Source organism: Aplidium turbinatum, chromosome 1 (genome assembly GCF_918807975.1).
Source record: "Aplidium turbinatum chromosome 1, kaAplTurb1.1, whole genome shotgun sequence".
Taxonomy (NCBI): Eukaryota; Metazoa; Chordata; class Ascidiacea; order Aplousobranchia; family Polyclinidae; genus Aplidium; species Aplidium turbinatum.
The window spans coordinates 6603128-6626031 of NC_137472.1; positions in this window are offsets into that span (position 1 = coordinate 6603128).

Sequence of the window (22904 nt, forward strand, 5' to 3'; positions counted from 1 at the left end):
TTGGCGAACCAACGCGTGAAATGTTATAAAGCAACATGTTTTTAAAAAGACAATTACGAGTAGCCTACGTGTTTTTTTTTACCTTAGAAATAAAAATTTTGTTCCTATACCTACATAGCCTACTTACTAAATGATTCATACTTTCGAGAGAATCTTTCCAAACTTACTTGTTGAAGTGTCAGAAGAGTGATGCGCAAATTATTAATTAAGCTTTTATTCATTTTCAACCCGACTTACGCTCAGAGGTCACCAATGTGGTAACATTTATATTAGAGGTTTGTTGATGGTTTTATAAGTTAATTAATTATCTTAAGACTATCTGATAAAATTCTATACAATTTGTTATCTGACTCCACTAAACAATTTGTTATTCATATTATATTGTCGAGTTAATCACGTTAATCATTGTTTGGACGAGTCCCCAGTGTAGGCTTTTTGCTGGTTAAAGGACTCACCTGTCTACTCAATGTTGCAAACTTGTTGCGGGGAAGTCAACGTCTGTCTCCGGAAAATTTGATTTAAAAAACTGTTTAATTTTGATATAACACACGCTGGTTTTTGCATAGAATTAAAAAACCTTAAAAACGTTGAAAGAACTTTAGTATTTCTTTAACTCAGATCTTCAATTTGCAATTTACCAATTCTGATTGTCCGGGCCTCACGCATTGAGGCTTCTATCTAATGCAAAATGTTTAGTCTGATAAGTTATTTCCAAATATAAACCAAAACAAAATCCATCCAGGTTAAGACGATTCTCTTTCAATTTAATTAATTTCAGACAATTGAAATAAAGACATTCTTTCTTAAAATGATACGACTTCAGAATACAAGAAGTTATCATAACACGTTAATATTAATATTTTGAAAGGGAATAAATTTATCAAAAGTAATTGACTTATAAATTTACATAAAACAATGCCAGCTGATCATTTGAAGATCGATTTGTTACGTCACAGAATGTATTACTGCGTCATGTACATTTGAAGTATTGCAGTGCTTTTGAACCAATGGTATGGTACGCACTTGTGCGGATAAAAAAAGTTGTAATGCGGATGAGGTGGATGAAAATTGCCCATGATTTTACTTTTCATTATGTGCGGTTACTCAAATATGCCGTATTGTTGACAATAGTCTTGTGTCTTTCCATGATGCCAATTCAGTCTTTTATCTGGTTAACTTTATTACAAGGTTACCAGTTTTTTACCAGTTTCGCGGAATTGAGCTGGTTTTGATTCAGAATCAGGAAAAATTCAGTTCTTAAAGGTTGCAAGTTTTGCGCTAGGTTTTGTTTTTTGTTACGGTTTGATAGTTTATAATTCAAATTTAACTTAAAAAAGAGCTTGTGGCTGTTTTGCAACACGTGTGCGAGTTCGGCCCAAGGGATTAATAATGTTTTTAATCAAGGAAAACACGTTGCATTTTGGGTACGAACTATTGATAGATTTAAAGACCTGACGATCCAAGCACAATTTATTGCAACCCTTTAACTGCCAGTGCCACGGGCTGTTTAAAGAGCTCGAGCCCTAAAAAACTACATACTGTTTGCAATCACCATAACTCTGGTCTTTGTTTGCCAAACTGCATGGGTCTTACTTTTTTAGAAATAGGAATACTTTTATTTTCTAGAAGTGGAAAAAAAATTGCTGGGTTTGTGTTTGAATTTTTTCTGCAACTTTCAATCATTTACAGTACAGGGAATTTTTATTTTTTGTGCAAAGTGAAGTTTATTCGGTTCTTTCTTCGCATAACGAATAAAAATCAAAACTGCAACGTTTGCGTGGAAAGCTTAACACTTGCCTGACATCTACCGGTGATGTTTAACGCAATTTGAAGATTTTTGTTGGTAGCATGACAATTCAAAGCAGACAATTTTCAAAGCCGACAATTCAAAGCCGATGATTCTAGAATCTACTGTAGAACGAAGGGTTAAGATTTGGGTTTCAAAGCTGATCATTCTAAGACGAAAGGTTTAGGTTAGGGTTATTGTCTGTATCTAAAAAAAATCATCAGCTTTGAATTGACGTATAACCATTTTTGTTTGGATATCTAAATGGAAACGAAAAATAAATCAAAAAAGCAAAATTTTTGAATTTTGTCAGAAATTTTAATCATTTAAGGTATTTTCAAAAAACAATACACAAAATTTGTAAACATATTTCTAAAGACTGATGTAAATGCAACAACTTTTATGTATTGACTATTTTTCTGGCAGTCACCGTTTTCAAAAAACAGCAGTTCAAAATCAAATGCTTGCTCAAATCATAGCAGTGTGTTGTGATAGAATTGTTGTGTTTTCGGGTATCCCATTCGTCAGACCAATCTTTTTATTTTTTTTCTGTTCGAACATCATGTCGCTGCAAGTACCGTAACTACGGTAACTGCAAGTAACAAGGTTATGACAAAGCAAGAACAGATGAAATAATTAGCAAGAGCATAGCCAAGTGAAAGTGTTGGAGGTAGACTTGATTTCATGAGTTATTTCAAATATTACCGAGAAGTTTAATCGAATTGAGACAAGCAAGTTTGGTGGAAATAAGGGAAGGACTTTTAGTCATGGCACATAATATTTAATAGTAGGCTACATACATACTGTAATCTATTGCAATATAATTCATCTTGCAAATGTTACTCAAGTGAAACTTGTCACCAGAGGTGGGTAGTAGTGCGCTACTTTTGTAGCGTCGCTAACTATTTATTGAAAGTGCTTCCAAACACAGCGCTTTTGAGCAGTGCCGAACCAGCGCCCTCACGAACTTTGTATAGACGTTGTGGCCACTGAGCCGCGCACTCGATTGGAAACAAACCGAAGTAAGATGATATGAATATGATCTGAATCACTGTGCTTGCTACCAGAAAGCTATAGGGCTTACCATAACGCAAGATAATAGTCGGCTGCATAGCCGAGTGGTGAGAACACTGGAACGGCAATCGAAAGGGCGCCGGTTCGACACCGCTCAAGAGCATGCGGCTGTGTCTGTTCTGTGGCAGGTCACTTAAAGGCATGCCTGAAGGTGGACACGAAGATTGGCTTCCTTGCCTTCCCGTCCACTTAATCTAAATCTTCAACCACCGGGTATAAGCCTGGATACGACAAACAAACCATAAAGCAGGATAATAACAATTTTAATTTTAATTTAATTTCCATATTAATTTACTAATTCTATTTGTTTGGGCCTCACTCTTTGAGAGGTTTTTGAAAAGTCCAGTCTAGAAGTACATTCTTTTCCAAAATACAAACTATCCAGGTTAAGACGATTGGCTTTCAAATTAATCAGTTTCAGACAAGTTAAATCAAGACATTCCTCCTTAACATGAAACGTCATTAGAACACAAGAAGTCATCAGGAAAAGTTCATATTAAAATTTTGGTAGAGACGTGATTTTTTTAACCATAGACAAATAAAACCTAACATTATCATTATTACTAAAAAAACGACAAATAAACGACATTTTTCCGTTGAAACGTTTGTACATATGTCAAGCATATTATTGTGTGAAAACAACGTCAACCCAGCAAGACTATACTTGGTCAACATCATGGATGTTGCTCCTATTGGGAGAATCAAGGACTTTAGAGTGGAAGAATTCATTCAACTTCAGTTACCCTCAACTGAGGGTCAAAGATGCGTTTTCATATTGAAGCCACTCCAGTAATAAATGTGTTGCCCTCTGTGCTTAAAAGGAGTAAAGCAAGACGTTACTACTTGTCGACACAGGAGTTGTTGTGCTCTAGAAGACTCTGTCTGAACCATTCCTGTGCAATGTAAACATTTTGAGTCGAATTCCGAGCGTCTGTGTTTCACTTTCACATTTTACTTGATGTTACTTGCAGGGGGACAGTATGAAAATCATTGTCTTCACTCCCAACAGTGGTTGATCGTACTGGAAAACAGAGGAGCTAAGAATAATAAACGAAAACAAACAACAACGTTTCGTGCGTGCATTTGAGTTGTTGAACAAGCTGTCTGTTTGATCATAATAACGAAAGTTGTTTTGAAGGAAGTTGAAGTTAAGAATAGACGAAGTAGCTTCCTTACGCCATGATTATAACTCACACAGGAAACTACTGACTTTGGACGTAGGAAGGTTTTCAAATTCGCTGCACGTGAACTGAGATCTCAAAGTTGTTTTTAGTTTTTTAAAAGTGTGCAATGGCCTCTACGACGTTGCCGTTAGTTTTATCTGAAGTGAATTGATGAGGTTTCGTTTTGATGTGAAAACACACCAGAAGCATAATTTGTTTTTATATTACAGTGGTCACAGCGCAAAAACATAACATCTCCGTGGGAAAGTTGTAAGATAAATTTCACGAATCCTTCGTCTGTACGCGATGACACCGAGCAAAATACACTTTTCGAGCAATACAGATAACCTCACAGTGAACAGTAGTAGAACATATACAGTAGAACTTGATAACTTTTGGCGAGATAATCTGTGAGCCTTGTTGAGAATAGGTTGTTGCATTCGAAGTTTTATTGCAAATTTTGGAGGTTGACTTCAAAAGTTGCTCAATTTTACTTGATACTTGGTTGTTTTATACACAGTAAAACATACAGTATAACCATTTAGCTTCACTTGTCTGTATGTAGTATCCTATTGCATCTTTATCCTCGGACTGACAAAGCCTCTGATTAAGTTATTCCTGGTACTGGTAGTTTTGCGTACCTGTAATGGCTTTAAACAACTCACACAGGCCTGGCACCGAGATTGGCGGAGTTTCCGTAAAGTGAAGGTTGTTTGGGTTTTGAATAAACCGCGATTTAGTTCGATATTAAACTTATTATTACTTAAAATATACAAAAGGCAAAAAAACACATTAATTAAATGTTTATTGTTAAAACACGTGCTTTTCAAGTGATCTTGAAAATATTAACGCTCAAAAATGAAAGAGCTCAGACTTTTTTGATTCAGTCTGCTTCTCAGTTTTGTGACAAATACTCCTATGGATAATTAATATGCTCTTTCGGACTTCACTGACGCAAGTTTATTGCAAGTGGTGCAAAATAAAATGCTTTAAGATTATCAGGTCTTTTGTTTGGAGATGAAAAAGTACACTGCTTTTCACTATTTTTGGTTGTGGAGGAATGGCCTGGCAGTGGTGATTTTAGTTTTTCAGAAATAAAACAACTTGTCAGAAGGAATTCTTACCCTGCATCTTTATTGAGCTCAACTTTGATACCTTCTCGGTTATCTTCCATACGACCGTCAAGTCTCTGTGGATGAGTCTTTCCAAGAAGATTTCTCTGAGGATATAATTATATTTTTGTTGCACATGTTTCTCCAATCTTGCAAATCCTTATTGATCTCTGTGCTCGAGTCTTTCAGATCTGAGTGCTCTATCTTTTAGACGCTGAAGGCTAGATAGGAAGTCCTCGTCGCATTCGTTCAGATGGCGTAGCCGCAAGGCTTCGCTGTAAACGATTGACTTGAAAGTCGTCAAAGGATGATGCGAGGCGCCATTGATGAAGCAGCGATCTAGCGCAGTACTTTTGACAAAATATTTTGTCATAAACTTGAACTTTGTATTATGACTGATGCAATGGTTGACATCCAGAAATTCAACTGTGTCTGACTCTTGCGTAGTGTCGGTTTGCCGGAATGTAAGATCTAAATCAAATTTTGCGAAACTTTCTCTCAGTGCGGATTTTATTGAGTTTGTAGTAGTTGTACCAATTGATATCCAAATAATGTCATCGATGAATCTTGTAAATACACAAGCTTCTTGCAGGATAGTTTTTGAAGCTTGAAGGATATAATGTACGGTGATGTTCGCCAGGGAAACGCAATGATTGTCACCTGTAACAATCCCATCAGTTTGGGTGAAAAAGTTTTCTCCATACTTGGTTACAACATTATTCATACAAAATTCATTTAACTGAATAATTGTCTTTCTAGCTTCTGCAAGATAGGTAGTCTGCGTTGCAAGTGCGTTTTCCAAGGCTTCATTGACTACACTGCGTTTAAGCGACGAATACAGCGCTTTGACATCTGCTGCGACAATGTAGAGTGTTGACGTTTTTAAACAATCTTCAATGGTGTCTGCTGTTTTGGTTTGCCAAGCTATAAGTTCTTTTATGTAGTGTTTACTGTCTTATAGCAGCGAGTTGTGATAGAAGTTGCTGCGCTTTCCTGTATCCCAGTAGTCAGACCAATCTTATTATTTTGTCTGTTCGAACACCATGTCGCTGTGTTTACTTGTATCCTAATAGTCAGTAAGGCAGAAAGTAGCAAAAATAGCAAAAATTGTAGCAAAAATGGCAGAAACAGATGAGCTAAAATAACTACAGAGTGAACACCAAGGCATGTAAAGTACCCAGGACATATAGCAAGAATGTCGGACAGCAGTTGAGCCAAAATCAAACAAAGTGAACACCAAGTCATGTAAAGTGGCCAGGACATGTAGAAAGAATGCCGGACAGCAGTTGAGCTAAAATAACTACAGAATGGACATCAAGGCAAGTAAAGTGGGAAGGACATGTAGCAAAAAAGACGGACAGCAGTTGAGCTAATACAACTACAGTGCGGACATAAAGACATGCCAAGTGGGTAGGACATGTAGAAATAATGCCGGACAGCAGTTGAGCCAAAATAACTACAGAATGGACATCAAGGCAAGTAAAGTGGGAATGACATGTAGCAAAAAAGACGGACAACAGTTGAGCTAATACAACTACAGTGCGGACATAAAGACATGCCAAGTGGGTAGGACATGTAGAAAGAATACCGGACAACAGTTGAGCCAAAATAACCACAAAGTGAACACTAAAAAAAGCAAACAGATGAAATGAGAGAAATCAAGGAGATGACGCGATGATGTTAAAATGTTGATATCATCTTGATACGAACGCGAACGATGGAATGGTGTAGAACCAATAGCGACCGCTTTGTCTCGATTTTCAACCAAATTCAATTCTACACCACTGCGCTTTCTTGCTGTATTACATTTCAACGTATATCACCACTCTGAGCCACCACAGAGCTGTGATCTCAACTAGATCGTGACAAACGTTTTGATCAGAAGCAGTGGATTGTGACGTGACTCTTGGGTTTGCTTCTCATATTGTAGACAGAAAAATCATTCTATTTTGACTGTGGTAGGAATAATTTTTACTGTAGTAAAACTAAATTTCAACTAGTATTGTTGTAATACCGCAAAACTGTCAAGATAGTTTTAGCTCAACGAATGTATTTTCATGACATACAAATGCGCAACTACCAGCGTTCACTGAATTTAATTATATTCATTTGTTTGCACTGCTTTCTTGCATCAAAACGCATGGATCAAAGTTGCTTTGGTTGCTCGTCGTTTTGAACATGTTTCATCGGATTTCAAATTTTACGCTTTCAAACAAATTTTATCAAGATCCATTCCCTATCAGCTTGGTTTGTGCATTGGCTAGTGTAGGTGGCCATCCCGCTACTCGAAGGCCGCATGCGGCTCTTAGGCCGATATTATTACGGATATTATGTGGCTTTTTCTTTTTTATTATATATGTGTTTTTATTTGTTATTTGTGTTAGAGTGTGCAGAATGACTTGCATGAATATGCTTAAGTCAAGTTTGTATAAGATATTCTCAATCGAGATGCTTCGTTCCAACCACTGTTGGGAAGTGCGTGTGAGTCATGATAGAAACTGTTTATGTCGTCAGAATGGAGTTGTGAGTGCTGCACAGTGCCACCAAATGCACTCTTGTGCTGTAAAATGGCCAGGCAGGCAAATTAAAAGAACTGATTGCACGCAGGGCGCAAAGGGTTAATTCCAAGACAGCCACTTTATCTGACCAAGATCTGGTCAGATCCGTACCCGACCTGGTAGAGATCTGAACCAGATAAAGTGGCTGTCTAGGTTGTTACTTTAAAGTGTTTTTATGTTTTTACTTGAGATGCTTTAGTATCGGTTTCAATTCAGCAGTTTGAAAGACTACGAGTTTGCTTTGATTAGGATGCAGGTATGGTTATCACCAAAACATTTTGAAAGTAGTTTTGTCATTTCTTTTAAAGATAAAGTGAAGCTGAATTGATTGATTTCTATTTGTGCTGTTAATTTTGTAGAATGATCAGTTTAATAAACTCAAAATGACAGGAAAAAAATGCGCAGCAAAATGAAAATATGAGGATGAACACAGAACGTTTTTAACCGAATGGGAGATTCTATATTTTTTTTATTGAACGCAATGCAAAGCCATTTTGCTTTTTATGTCAAGCGCCACTATCTCAATTTAAACGTTCAAATCTTCATCGTAACTTTAGCTCACATCATCATGCTAACTTAGACGAGGAATTTCCGAACGAAAATGCACAGCAAAACGAAAATATGAAGATGAACACCGAACATTATTAAACTAATGGGAGATTATAAATTTTTGTATTAAACGTAATAGAAGGCCTTGTGTGTCAAGTGTCATTAGCTCAATTTAAAGTTTCAAATCTTCAGCGTCACTTTCGCTCACATCATTATGCTAACATGGACCAGGAATTGCCAAAAAGAACTGAACTTCGAAAGCATAAGTTAAACACTTTGAAAAGAAAGGCAGAAAAGCAGATACACTTTTCCAAATGTTTATGAAGCAATTAGAGACAGCAACGCTTGTATCGCACCAAATGGCTTGGAACATTGCACGAGCCAACAAAAACATACAGTGAAGTAAAGTTCGTTGAAAAATGCCTTTGGGACATGATTGGAATATTGTCTCCTGAAAAAAAAAAAATGATACTAGACATCCAAATGTCCCGCCATACTATTCAACGCAGAATATCATACATTAGCACGCACATTCAATCACAGTTACACTTTGACCTTCAAGCATGTGAGTATTTCAGCGTCGCATTAGATGAGAGTTGTGGCATGCAAGACAAACCTCAGTTGGCAATATTTGCATGGTCTGTGTTTCATGATTGTTCCATTAAAAAAGAGTGGCTTGATATTGTTCCATTAACCCTATCTGTAGCGACACGTTGTTTTATGAGGAGTGAAATATTTCATAGAAGGAAATATGCTAGAAATATGAAATTTCTTGGCTTTTAATTTTATTCTTTGTGAATTTTCTATACCTACACTGGTCATTTTTCTACCTTCTTGCCCTTCACAATAAGCATTTCGTCTCAGATGACTAGACATTTTCGTGCAATGCTAGTTATATATATGTTAATGTAAGTGCAATATACATGTTGATGCAATTACTTTGAAATGTAAAAACGCCCAAAAATGCTTTAGCCTATGTTTATGGGTAAAAGTAATTTTTTGTTTCGTTTAGCATTACTTTATGTTATAATTCAAAAATTTCAATTTTGAAGCTATTTTCGGAAAATTAGAATAAAAACGGCCTTCTGGCGTTTTTTCAACTCAAACACTTTATTTCAATAAATTTGTTGGGTAAAAATTTAATTTCTATAGCCTAGGCACAATACACATTAGGGTGGAGTGAAACATAGGGTCAAAAATTTAAGTTGATAGAATTAATCTATAATTGTTACTAAAAGTTGTGATCTGGTAAATGTATTTACATGCTAAAATATTTCCGATTTTAATCAACGTTTAGGTCTGCCCCAAGTCGATTGAAGTTTTCTCTGATATTTTGGAGTCATGACGTCATCTAAATTAGCAGATCGTCACTTTTATCTCACTTCTACCTTCGGTACTTCTATCTAACAATATCAGAGTTATAAATTACACATAAATCGTTGCAACGCAGTGGAAAATACGTCTTGTAGAACGCTTGTTGCTTGTATATTATCAACTGACAAGAAAAAAAAACAGATTTTAAAATGTATGCAATGCCATGTAGTCTTTGCGGAATGATGAAATATGGCTAACAAATAGTTCAAGCAAAACTATAACTTCATCAATATTAATTTAGCCAATTTACGTACAACTTTCTAACAGCATGAACGCTCTATAGCCTACTTGTTACAAAAAAATTATTGGATGAAAAATCTCTCTAACAGATTGGAAATTGAGCGCATTTCATACTGGAAACACCAGCAAAATATACACTTGATTCGATTTTCATTTTCCTGCATGGGAAAGCAAATTGTATCGCTATACTGAGATGTGCGAATCATACAAAACATGGCTTACCTCATGGTGCTGAAATCCAAGATACAGAAAGAACACTACTGAATATGCCCTTTGCCCACAGGCGATAAATCACAAACATCAGGTATAAGGACTTCTTAGGCCAATTGGTTCAGAAGCATGCAGGCTGCATGCCATGTGATGAAGAAGAAATTTCATAACAGTGAAATCATCTCAGTTGTAATGCAGACCAAGTTAACTTTGAGATAAATCTATTTCGAATGCAGATTCCTAGACTTGTCACCTTATATTGAAGAAATATTAGTTACAAGTATCTACAACAATTGTAAGGGAGATGTGGGACCAATGAAACAAAATGGGTATTTTTTCCGTTGTCGCGCGTGATTTTCGCTGTACAGGGCTACTTAAGCGTTTGAGGGAAGCACATCTTCTTACTGTATTCATGCATAGCTAGGGCTTCGGATTGGACCACAGATTAAAAAATTATTTCACTTTTTAAATGTTCACTTTTTTGTATCATTGGTCCCACCTGGGTGGGACCTTTGCAACACACCAATGGGACCAATGAGACAGGTTTACTACTTACACGAAAACTGTACTTTTTCTGAAGAAAGATTGCATTTTGTGTAAAAGCAAAGAACAAGAAGTTTCTAGAACGAACATGAACAGATGGAAGAACGAACAAGCTGATTCAATACAAAATTGTTTAAACATTAACAGTTAGCTGGGGAGGGGTCGTCACAGACGGCAATGTGATATTGTGACAAGTTTATTGCAAATTTCAAAACACCAGACAAGCGTTTCGTTTTGGCAACAGAGGTTGGGTCTGGCAGAAGACATACAATATCACAATGAGACACATAATCCACATTTTCATTTTCTGGGAACACAAAACAGTCCTTCATTTGTCTGATGTTTTCTCAATTCAGTTTTAATAACTCAATTTCATAGTCATTATCTTGATCAGGTCCATGTGCAAGCCGGCCGATGAAATGTTTAAATTTACCACCTGCATTTGCATGAACTTTGGACATTACATAGGTTCCAGTAGAAAGACAATCAGGAATTATGTTTTGCAATGCATTTTCTTCACATGAAACATCACTGGTATTGGTGCAAACACTCTCAACTTCAGTTTCTAGATGAACTTTCACAACACTGCTTGTGCTAGATTCTGAAGATTTTCACAGCTGATTTACGTTTTCGTAATTTTCCCTTTTTTCTCTTTGCAACTGCTTTTGGATATGGCCGTATTGAAGATAACAAAATCGAATCATTTTTTTTTTTGTAAGGAAGCTGAGGTACAAGGCTCAGTTTCTCCTGTTTGGTGATGCTCATCAGAAGTTACGGAATTCTCACATTGTACGTTTCCAGAAATACCTAGATTGATTTGAAGAAATTCATAAATTTAATGAAGTGTGATAACACTTCAGAAAATGGCTCATTTTTCATCCATCCTTCAAGTATCTGCCAAGAGTGGTATGACCAAATTTATGTTTTTTGGCAGCTTTTCTCACAGATAAGTTATATTAAACAATGTCATGCAGAACATTATTTGAAGCTTCATTTGAAAAATTCCTTTTTAAACCTTTGGATTGCTTTAACATAGGCATTTTCTGCAAAAAATCCTTTCAAAATCAGACAGGAACCTTTGAGACATGGTCTTAATTGACAGTGTCTCAAAGCTCCCCCATCTCAAAAACTTTGAATTAAACGATGGTTTTACAAAACTCGACTTATTATCTCTCATAAAGCCTACAAATCTTGTAGAATACCTTCCTACCTAGGGTGCTGCAACTGCAAGTGACCCCCTCTCTGCAGAATTCGCCGAAGGCGAACGCTCCGGCGGGGGGTCTGGGGAGCATACCCCCAGAAATTTTTGAAAAATTACATTGAATTTGGTGCGTTCTGAGCGTATTTCCAGCAAAAATTGCAATGAAAATAATTGAAATTAATGTATGAATTACCTTTACAAAGAGTTGTCACAGACATCAATTTTCATAATTCAGGTACAAGTAGATTTTATATAACGAGAAGTCTCAAATACAGGTGGAGTAGGCCTACTGTTTTTTAAAAAACTCCATGGTGTTATGGGGTGCTGTGTGTTATGACGGAGGTTTATTCAATTTCTTCCAGCGCATACAAGCAACGACAAAGTGTAAACACATAAAAATAGCACTAGAAACAGCAGTCAATCATTTAACACGCATAGGAAGTGTGTATTGCTGCAGCGAAATAAAATGCATGGTTAATGCACCTGAAATGAAACAAAGGCCTTTACAAAACATGTACACAGCTAAGAAGCTGTACCTTCAGCCAGGGATACTATCTGTTAGGTTACTACATCCTGCCCCAAGGAGCGACGACAAATAAGAGGTAACACCATTCTGCCTCATAGTGAAATTTCTTCTGCCGGTTGCAGCTTATAGTAAGTACCCATTACCCAAGGACCAGGACTACATCACACAATATTTAAAATAAACAATTTTTCTTTGTTTATTGGGGTAATATAGTTAGGAAGATAGACTATAATAGTTTGGAAGATGTAATCAAACATTAATATTGAAGTGAATGAAGAGACCAGGTTCAGATAATATACTGTAGTTCTCGCAAGTTTTGCCTTGAATATTAATGTTTGACCGTGTTTTTTGATACAACCCTTTTGACGTACGAAGGAAGGCGAGGGCATTGCACCAACAAAATTGAGCGGACAACATCGCAATGACACACACAGCTAACTCAGACAGATAACAAACCACATAACACATTTAGAGGTGTGCTGACTTACACATTTAGGCGATGACGTCTACAGTCGGTCCGGTGCCGTGAACCATTTTGTTAGGAGGGCTAAGTCCAAATAATTTTCACGCATAACATTTATATAGCGCCACATCCACAGTGCAAACTATGCTCCTGGGTACTTTGCATGACAATGGTGATAAATAATAGGGTATTTTCGGTCATAATGTTCAGTGAAATAGAACGTTCTCAAGCGAGTTTTGAATTCATTTAAATTTTCAGCTTCTTTTACATAAATAGGCAAACGATTCCAGCAACAGCTGGGAAAGTGCAATTTCTATATTGTGTCTTACATGAAGGGTTGCGCAAGAGCTATTGATGTTGAGAACGCAAAGTTCTGGCAGGTTTGCAATGAACAAGCAAAGTGTCCAGATAGCTCTGCGCAAAACCATGGAAAACTTTATAAATTTATAGACATTTGAAGCGAATACGATACAATACTGGAAGCCAATCAAGGGATTTTAGTATAGAAATAATATGCTCATGTTGACGCTTAAAGTAATTAGTAGAGTGGCAGCATTCTAAACTCTTTGAAGACGCAAAATAGCACAATGTTATTTAACAATGAATTTGAATAATCAAGCCTGGATGTTACAAGTGCATGAGTTAAAGTTTTACAAGCATCAACATTTGTAGACTGTCTGGTGGAAACAATATTTCTAAGATGAAAAAAGCAAGATTTAAGTGTCACTGACAAAGTTTTCCAAACACAAATGTTGATTTAATGTTACACTAAGCAATTTAATTGGGTTAGAAGAAGAAAGATTAATAATATCGTAACGTACTCAGGGTAAGGGTCATGTCGTCAAACTTTGAAATACACCGTTTTGGAGAAAATGCAATAAACTCACATTTTTCGATTCAGTTTTAACATATTATAGTACACCCAATTTAAAATATCAACAAAATATTTTTGGAATTTTGATTTAATACAACACAATAAACCTTCATCAGTAACATGCAAATACAATTGTATATCATCAGCATATGAGTGGTATGAAAGCCCATGTCGTTGTTGAGGCAAAACAAGACAAGGGCCGAGAACCAAGGGCCGAGAACAGAACCCTGAGCAACTCCAAAAGAAAGGAATGTTGCAGAAGACATTGAGTTTTCAATTGCTCCAGACTGAGTTCCGTCATAAAGATAAGGAGAGAACCAGTCAAGTGCCATTCCTATAATGCCAAAATCTGATTTGAGACGATTTAGAAGAATTTTGTGATCAAAGGTAGCCTATCAAAAGCAGCTGAAAGATCAAGAGAAAGTAGAACAACGCTATGATTAGGCTACAGTCAAGTACAGTAACACTATCATTTCGGATTCTTAGTAAAGCTGTTTCTGTGGAGTGATGTTGACGATAAGCAGATTGATTGATATCATGGCCACCTAAAGATACGGCCTGATTTATCACATTTTGCAGAAATTTCCAAGTTTTTCTAACTTTGGGCGAACGTTTAAATAAATTTTTCTAAAAATTAGATTTTTACGCTTTCTTTATTCTTTTCCCCAGATGACACAATAGGTTTTAACATTCTCACATGTTGAAAAACAAAGAAAATTCGATTTCGAAGATTTTAGTCAGACTGTTAATTTTCAATAACAGTCTGATTTTGCGTTTTTCAACTTACTTTTTCTCATTTGTTACTGCTTCCCCAAGGCAACAAAAAAGTTTTATGTCATTAGGAAACCGCAAAAAGTAAAAACATCTCAAAAAATGTCAGTCAAGCACCAGCAGTAGCTGTAATCAAAATCTGCAAAATGTGACAAATCAGGCCGCATCTCCAGGTGGCCATGTTGATATCAAATAAATTTTGCCCGTAAAAGTCCAAATGAAACTTCCATCATAAAACTATGATATATAGCATTCACTAAAAATTGTGTATTTGATGGTACAAAACTTTAAAAATTGCAACTAACCTCAACTGGAATGCATTGATCGTTGCAACACTCACACGTAGTCATCATGCAAATGAAGCGATATCAGAACAATAAAAACAGTTAATACAGCAAGCTGGAACTATCACAAGTAAAATCACAGCGTTGTAAGAAACATGGCTAGGGCTCTTTTCACCGAATATGGCTAGGGTTAGGAGTTTATCGATTAGTACAAACAAACAATTTATTGAAAAACTAAATGCATTCGTCGGTTTTTAGATGAAGAAAAGCAGTCAATCACAAAATCATTGAAATTTTCTGTTTCTGAAATCAAGTCCTTGCCAATGGAAATCATTGCTAAAGCTGATAATCTGTCAGTGGTCATTGTACTACGTAAAAATGTTTTGTTTCGCTTAAGGGTGGAAAAACAGCGTTCTGCCTCTGCAGTTGTCATTGGTGTAGTAATAATAATTTTCAACAATTTCACCAATTCTAGAAATATTTCTAACATAAGTTCATCTGATGATAATGATCCCAATAAATTTGACAAATTTTTACCCATGAAAATATCTTCCCTTGAGTACAACAAAGAAAGTTCTCCTTTCAGCTTTTGTTCAGCAAGCATGGGATATGCCTCAACACATCTTTTTAATATTTCATTGGGAAACTGCTGAAGATAAGATTCAACATTTGAAAAGTTCAGCAGCTTGCATGCTTCCAGATGACCAGTGAATTTATACCTTTCTCTGCATTGAACAATTATTGTGTCACAAACCTCTTTTGCTTCATGTATCCTGCTGTGGTATGATGTTCTCTTAACTCTTTCATCCGGTGCTGCTGTTTCATCCAGGCTATTACGGATATTTTGAATAGCAGCAGAGAAGACAGATAAGCAAGAACTGATTCTAACTGCATCCGTTGTAGATGATTGGAGATGTGAATACAAAATATCTACATGTGGCATTACTCTGTAAAAAAATTCTAACCAAAACAAGAAAATAGAATCATTTAGCATTCGCTTTATTCCACTGGCAGCATTACCTGTAGTTTCTGATCTAGATTCCTCCAATTTACTGCAGCATTCAATAAGGGAATCTTTTAGGTCGAATACAGTTTGCACTGTTCTGCTTTTAAAGTTCCACCTAGTAGATGGAGAACAAGGAATTCGACGATGTGCAACTTCTTCTAGTGCAGACATTCGCTGAGGAGAATTGGAAAAAAATTATGGAATTCCTGACAAGTTGTTAAAAAATATTCTAGTATTTCTACACTGTGAACAAGATTTTTGTAGAACTAAATTCAACTGGTGAGCATAGCAATGCAGGAAATGAGCATTGGGATGAACTGCTTTAATTCTTACTTGAACACCACTTCTGGGTCCGCTCATGGCAGATGCACCATCATAAGTTTATGCAACGAGCTTTCGCGGGTAATTTCTTGTCAAAGGTTCTAATTCTTGCAATAAAACTGACGATAAAGCTTCTGTTGTTAAGTTTGGTGGATTAAAGAATCCCCAAAATCTTTCAACCACCTTGCCTTTACAAACATATCTTAAAGCAATCACCATTTGTGTTGTGTCATAGATGTATGTGGTTTCATCACACATAACAGCTAAAAAATCCGCCTTATTAATTTGATCTCTAATGATTGTTTTGCATATTTCCATGATGGACTCTAATAGCTCATTCTGAATCATCTTTGACGTTCCTTTGAATACAGAGCTAGAGCTAATATGTGCATTTAAACTTGAATCAAATTCACATGCAAAATCAATCAAACCTCTAAATACACCAGGGTTTCTTGAATCCACAGTTTCATCATGACCTCTGAGTGGCAACTCAAATTTCCCACACAATTTGATACAGTTGATAGTTTTTGATAGAATTTGCCGATTTTCTTTTACTTTCTCATTGTGGCGAGCAATTGATAATCTGTATCCAGAATCAAGTTGGGAAGCAATATTAGCTGTACCTAAAAGAGATAAATTTACCATGTTGTTCAAATAAAGTCGTGATTTATCATGTCTTGTTATGTTTCAATTGATATGATTTAAATCTTTAATTCCAGACTTTGTCCATGATGTATCACCACCAAACAGTAAGCATGGAAAGCAAAATAATGCATTTTTTGAACTGCAGCCACATAGCCAAAAGTTAGTTTTGTATAAATTTTGATTAAAATGCCGGGTATAACTTCTACTACTGCTGGATGGTGCTCTTTGTGAAATTTCAAGGGGAGGTGTTGGCCTACCTTCAAGTTTAATATTGATCTTTTCTTGTAATGATAACCTATGGAAAGTTATACTTTGCAAATATTGAACAGAGTTGTCCATGACCAGATCAAAAAAACCTTTAAAATTCAGTATAATGATGATAGCACAATTTAAAACAATAATCTTACATAAGCTTTGTGTAGGTAAAATAAAAGATAGTCAGGCAGTGTAGCCAATTTAGCAGCTTAGTTAATACAAAATGGCTTGCCAGTACAGGTACTTATTCTATCTGTCTACAGTACATAAATAACAATTCAAAAGGGATAAGACAGTAGGAATAATGTATCAATACTCAGGCTATAATACTCCAGAGACTGGTTCAATATCTCACAGGTTAGTCTTAAGTGCCCTACCTGCCTATTGCTCTTGCAGCCATGTATGCTAAAAATTACTCACTGTAGACTGATAGAACAAAATCCTGAGTAGGCTATATAATGTTATAAGGCAAATCTAGCCAATGAACAGCTATTTACAGGCTAAGTTATGTCAAATAATAAAACTTTTCTGCGTTTCATAGTCTATAGCCAATGACCGGTAAGCTGTCTAACGAAACCCCCAGTGTATGTGCTTATCTGAGCAACATTGGAAAACAGTCAAACCGTTGGGAGCACTGCTCCCAGAGGCGATCAAGAATCTTCGCTTTAGCCTGTGCTTGCGGTTGCGTCAATGGGGTTTTCCCAAATCGTCATAGAAAGAACACCCTTCCTGGAGGTAGCCACTTTAACAAGTCGAAATTCTGCCACTGCGAATGACTACAATGCAACCGCCAACCAATCAGAACGTGTTATAAGAGGCTACCGTCCAATTGTGACCCTTCTATCACTCATCCAGAGAGTTAATGCTTGTTTTGAACTTTATTTGGTAATTACAGAAGAAAAAGAGCAATAGCAGTGGTGGGAATCGAACCCGTGTCAATGAAATGACTACTTTCTAGCCCTAACCCTAACCCCTAAGCCAACCAGCTGACAAAAAATCCATCACTTAATTTGCTTTCTATCATCTTCTTTTCGCCATTTTTTACGTTACTTCAACCGTAGCTTATGATTGGTTGGCGGTTTCATTCTAGTCAAGTTTAGTGGCAGAATTTCGACTTGTTAAAGTAGCTACCCTTCGTGGAGCTACCTGGTTGCTCAGCTCCACAGAGTTTCCATTCGAATTTTAAAAAAAATGTTAAGAGTGAACATGCAAGAACAGTGAAAGTAAGTTGCAGTAAAACATTTTTTAGAATCATCGCGATCGAGGACGTCGAGGAAAATTTTTGCAACGGTATTTTCAACAAGTTCTATTTGGATGCCAGATCGCAGAGGGAGCTGCAGCTCCACAGCTCCCTTTAACGAGCCTCCACTGGTTGGCAGTCTTTACTGCCAACACTAGGCTACACCATTATTCTTTCATGTCAGACGTAATTATTTCAGGCAAATTTCCAATATCATTACGGTAAGAAATATTGGGACTAGAACGATTATCAGGAGAGTGAGCTGCTGGTAAGGAGGCGCTGGATGTTGATGTAACATCACCTTGAACTGCGTCATTGCTGGAATTAACATCTAGTGATGATGCAATGGAAGATGATGATGATGCATCAGCAACAACAGCAACTGCTTCAGCAGCAGACGTGCCAATATTAACAGTTGACTCAACCTGAACTTCTCTCTGAAGAAATGAAATCATTGACGGTATTGTTTTTCAAATATTCTTGTCACGCTCAGCTTTGTCAGCTCTTCTTTTCCTTTTTTCCGCTTCACTTGGATAATCGCGTTTTCTTGCCATCATTAATAGTAATCGTATTCCAGGATTTAGTCTAAAATTATTACAATTATTAGTAAATTATTAGCAGTTATTTGAAAATGCAGTAGAGAAATGTGAGTATTTTGATTGATGAGCTTGAATAATAATTACTAGGCCATACTAAGTTCTAACTACTTTCTTTTGTAGGCTACGTAAAATTATCTGGTACATTTGATCAGTTTTATGGCTATGGCTATATTTACACTATACAGTGTAAAAATAGCCTCAATAGCGTTGCCAGATAAGGAATTCTGCCCTAATTTGAGAAAAGTATAAAGCTGTTGAGAATAAAAACTTGTATTTTTGAAATTTTTTTGGTCCTGGACAACGAACCTTACATTAACCCTTCCTAACTTTAATCATAACTCTAGCAACACCTGATTTTACCCATGGCAATAAGTGTTTAAAAATAGCCTCTTCCCAATTTTATAGGCTAACTGGAAACATGTGATGTATATAATCATGTAAAACTACATTTCCATGGCATATGAGCAGGGATTATTATACTACAGTACCATTAGGCTACTTGTAAAACCTCACTTGTAACATGTTATTTTAAAATTATATTTAGCAATCGTTACACAAATTGAAATCGTTACTTAAAAATTACCGACTGTACACACACTGGCACAACAACTTTCACTACATACGCCTACGGTACTAATGCAAAATAATTGGGGGCACCCAAAACCAAGGGGCCTGAGGCCTGTGCTTCGTGTGCCTCATGGTTAATCGGGCCCTACATAGAAATTTTGTAAAATCAGCTTATATAATTCATGGGCGTTGGCAGAAAATTTGCAGGCGGTGCAAACATCTTTCAAGCCAAATTTCATCTTGTGAGCTGCAACGAAAGCAACGTAGCTAAGTATATTTATGAAATGTGAAGTAAATTTGAGCGGCACGAGCGAAAACGTTGCAATTAAAGATATTATCAAGGCATACTTAGCAATAATTTCGGGCCGAAAGTGCAAAAAAATAGTCCTGGAAAAATGTTGGTTTACTTAGAAGAAAATTGGATGAAAAAGACATTATCGCCCGAAGGTAAGAAACATATTTGAAATATCGTTTTCATAAGGAAAGAAACGTTTATAAGACCCAAATCCAGGGAGACAAGCGCCCTCTCTGCCAACTTACAAGAGTTTAACTCTCATTAAGCACTCCATTTGCCAAAAATTCCCGTTTTGTATTGAATACAGGCATTTTTAATCTTGACTGCAGTCTAGTTCGAATGAATCCATCGCGCTGTTTCTGCCCACACACCGCAGATGTTGCTTCAGTAACGAGGCGAACGGACCTTTCCATGGCTTGCGTGTGACACGGATAGCTGGGAAATTCAAGCTCTGGAGCTGCAGCATCTTGAATGAAGGACATTAACTGACTGTCCGGTATGTCTCGAGTTAGCGGTGGATCATATCTCTCTGTATGCTGCCAATCAATCAGTTCAAAGTATTCATTTGCTTCAAAGTTGAAGACTGGAACTTTGAAGAGACGAATGGAATCTTCATGACTTTGTTTTTTGGCACCAAGTATCCTCCCCGCAGTGTTAATTTTCTGATGTGCAGAGGTTCATCTACCAACATGCACAGCAATAAGTTCTCTTGGTGAGCAAAGAAGGCATTTCGGTTGATAACAGGTTCAACTATTGCTTTTAGTTCATCGCTAAGATAGCGCGACTTTTTAACTACGTGAAACAGATGTTTAGCTCCTTTAGTACAGGAAGTTTGCGTTTTCACTGCAAACCACGTTGGAGCGTATACCTTGGCAATGTACTCCACCAACGCTCTCAGATTTTCACAGAGATTCTTATGTGAAACATAAAGCCTCGAAGTGCGATTGGCTGTTGTCAGCCATCTGGAGTGATTCATCTTTCTTGAATTATGTTAGGCAAGCTTGGCATCACAACACCCTGAGCTAATTACTTTACAGATGTCATGCAAGTACTGCTGGTCTGTAAATTGAGTTCACGTCAATTGAAGGCAGTTGAATATCAACAGCCTGAAACTCAGCGCCTGGTTGACTGTCACAGTCTTCAAGTTTTTTACCAATGGAGCCAAAAAAACTTTGTGGACCAGATGTAACTCCATCAAGGTAATGCATTAAGTGCCTCAGTGGTAGGCTTACCATATTTTTGTGACTTCAAAACGGGACGCCTCCAAAGACCAAGACCGCTTAGCCGTGATTTTTTAACTTTACATTTTTCGATATTATTACATAGGCCTACATTTAAAGCCCTCCTGGCTGTTTTCATTGACCATATTGTCATCGAGAGTTCATACGCATAGGCTATTCTCTGTCGAAATATCGGTTTTAGTTCGAAAAATAAAAAGGAATTGACGTTAACGATAACTTACAAAATAGGCCTAATTCGAATTTAGATTTTTTTCTGTAAAGCAAAAGCGAAGAAAGAATAATAAAATAGCCTGCGGTTTTCAAGTCGATAAATAACTCCCAATTGCACTGAATTTATCCAACACTGCGTAGCCTACAAGCACTTACGAATTTACTTAGGCTATTCGCCCAATCATACTTTTCTGTAGATAACACCTTCTTCAAAAAGACATTGTTCAATTTTACATTCTCGTAAAAGTCAGAGCAGGACCAATCAGTATTGATTTTACATGTAATAACGGCTTTTACGTTCTGCTCCAGCATCCTGCTTCTGCTTTCAGACCACATGCTCTTCATGATGGAAAAAATTCTTTCAACGGGCGCGGATGTTCCGGGTAAACAAAATATGAACTCCACCAGCTTTTGAAAGTTTGAAACGCGTATGCATTTTTTTTCAAATTTTTTGAACATCTCGACCCATTTTTGTTCCAAAGACGCATCTTTCCAGCTCTCTTCCTTACAACGTTCAGACAGGTGCCGTTTCACTAGTAGCCTACTTGTTCGTCGAAAAGAGGGTTGTTGTTGCTCACCTGCTTCACAAACGTCATGTTGGTCTTTTCCGTAGACTCGCATCCAGGATATTCCTTTGTGTAGGTTGATCCAAAGATGAGGAAGCACATCTTTATAAGAACCATCATAAAGGTCCAGGTACGACAAGCATTTATCGTAAACAAGTTTACGCTTACTTCGCCTGCTTCTTCTAGCTTGCCTAAGAGAGTCAATGCTGCAGATGGGATGAAGTTGTTTTCTTTCTTTTCAAGTAAATTTAGCTTTAGCTCTGACAGAACATGTGCCACATCTACGGCACTATCGTTCTACTTTTCTAACTTTAGAATAGTCTCGTTGAATCATTTCAACTGCCCATGAACAAACTTCAAATAGAGCTCTTGTGTTGGTTCTTCGCGGTTCTTCGAAGCATTTTTTGATGCTAATTGGGAATGTTCGTGTATTATGCTGGCTGGCTGAACGCCCAAGCGGGACGTTTGGCTGACCGGTCGGGACACCGGGACAAGACGTTAAAAAGCGGGACTGTCCGCCTAAAACGGGACGTATGGTAAGCCTACTCAGTGGTAATTCATTAAAATGCAACAGACATACAAATTGCTGCAATAGTGTGGTTCTTATACCTGCAACAGTGTGGTTCTTATAGGGAGTCACTTGCCTCCATAAGGAGAAATTTTTAACTTAAAGGGAGGAATAATCGTGTTGAAAGGAATTGGGAAGAAACGTAACTTAAATCAAATGTAAATTTATCTAAATAATCTGTTGAAATGGTTAACTTATTTATGATTGAATACATAGTTTTAGATCAACGTTGAGTTTTTACAGCACTTTAGGATGCAATAGACCACTTTGTGATTACAATCAAGTCATAGCCTAACTGAAAGTGGTAGCCTACTGAAACATCTGCGAATTTGTTTTTAGTATTTTTTGTGAATTCTTGAGGGAAGAAATTGACGATACTTGTGCCTTTCAAAGGAAGAATACGACATTAATGTTGAGAACTACTGTAACTACAAGTTGGTCAATAACGTTCAGGAGCACGCATCTCATTGATGCAAGGTTCAATAAATAACCTGTTTTGAAATGTTTTCTGCTGTTTTTTTGTTTTTAAACCTATTTTGCAGTTTTTTTCTTGCATGAACAATTATTGGGCCATAATAATTTTTGTTCAACAAAAATGGGCCACGAAAGAAAAAAGGTTGGGAACCACTGCTCTAGCGCCATGTGACAAATAAAAACTCAAAA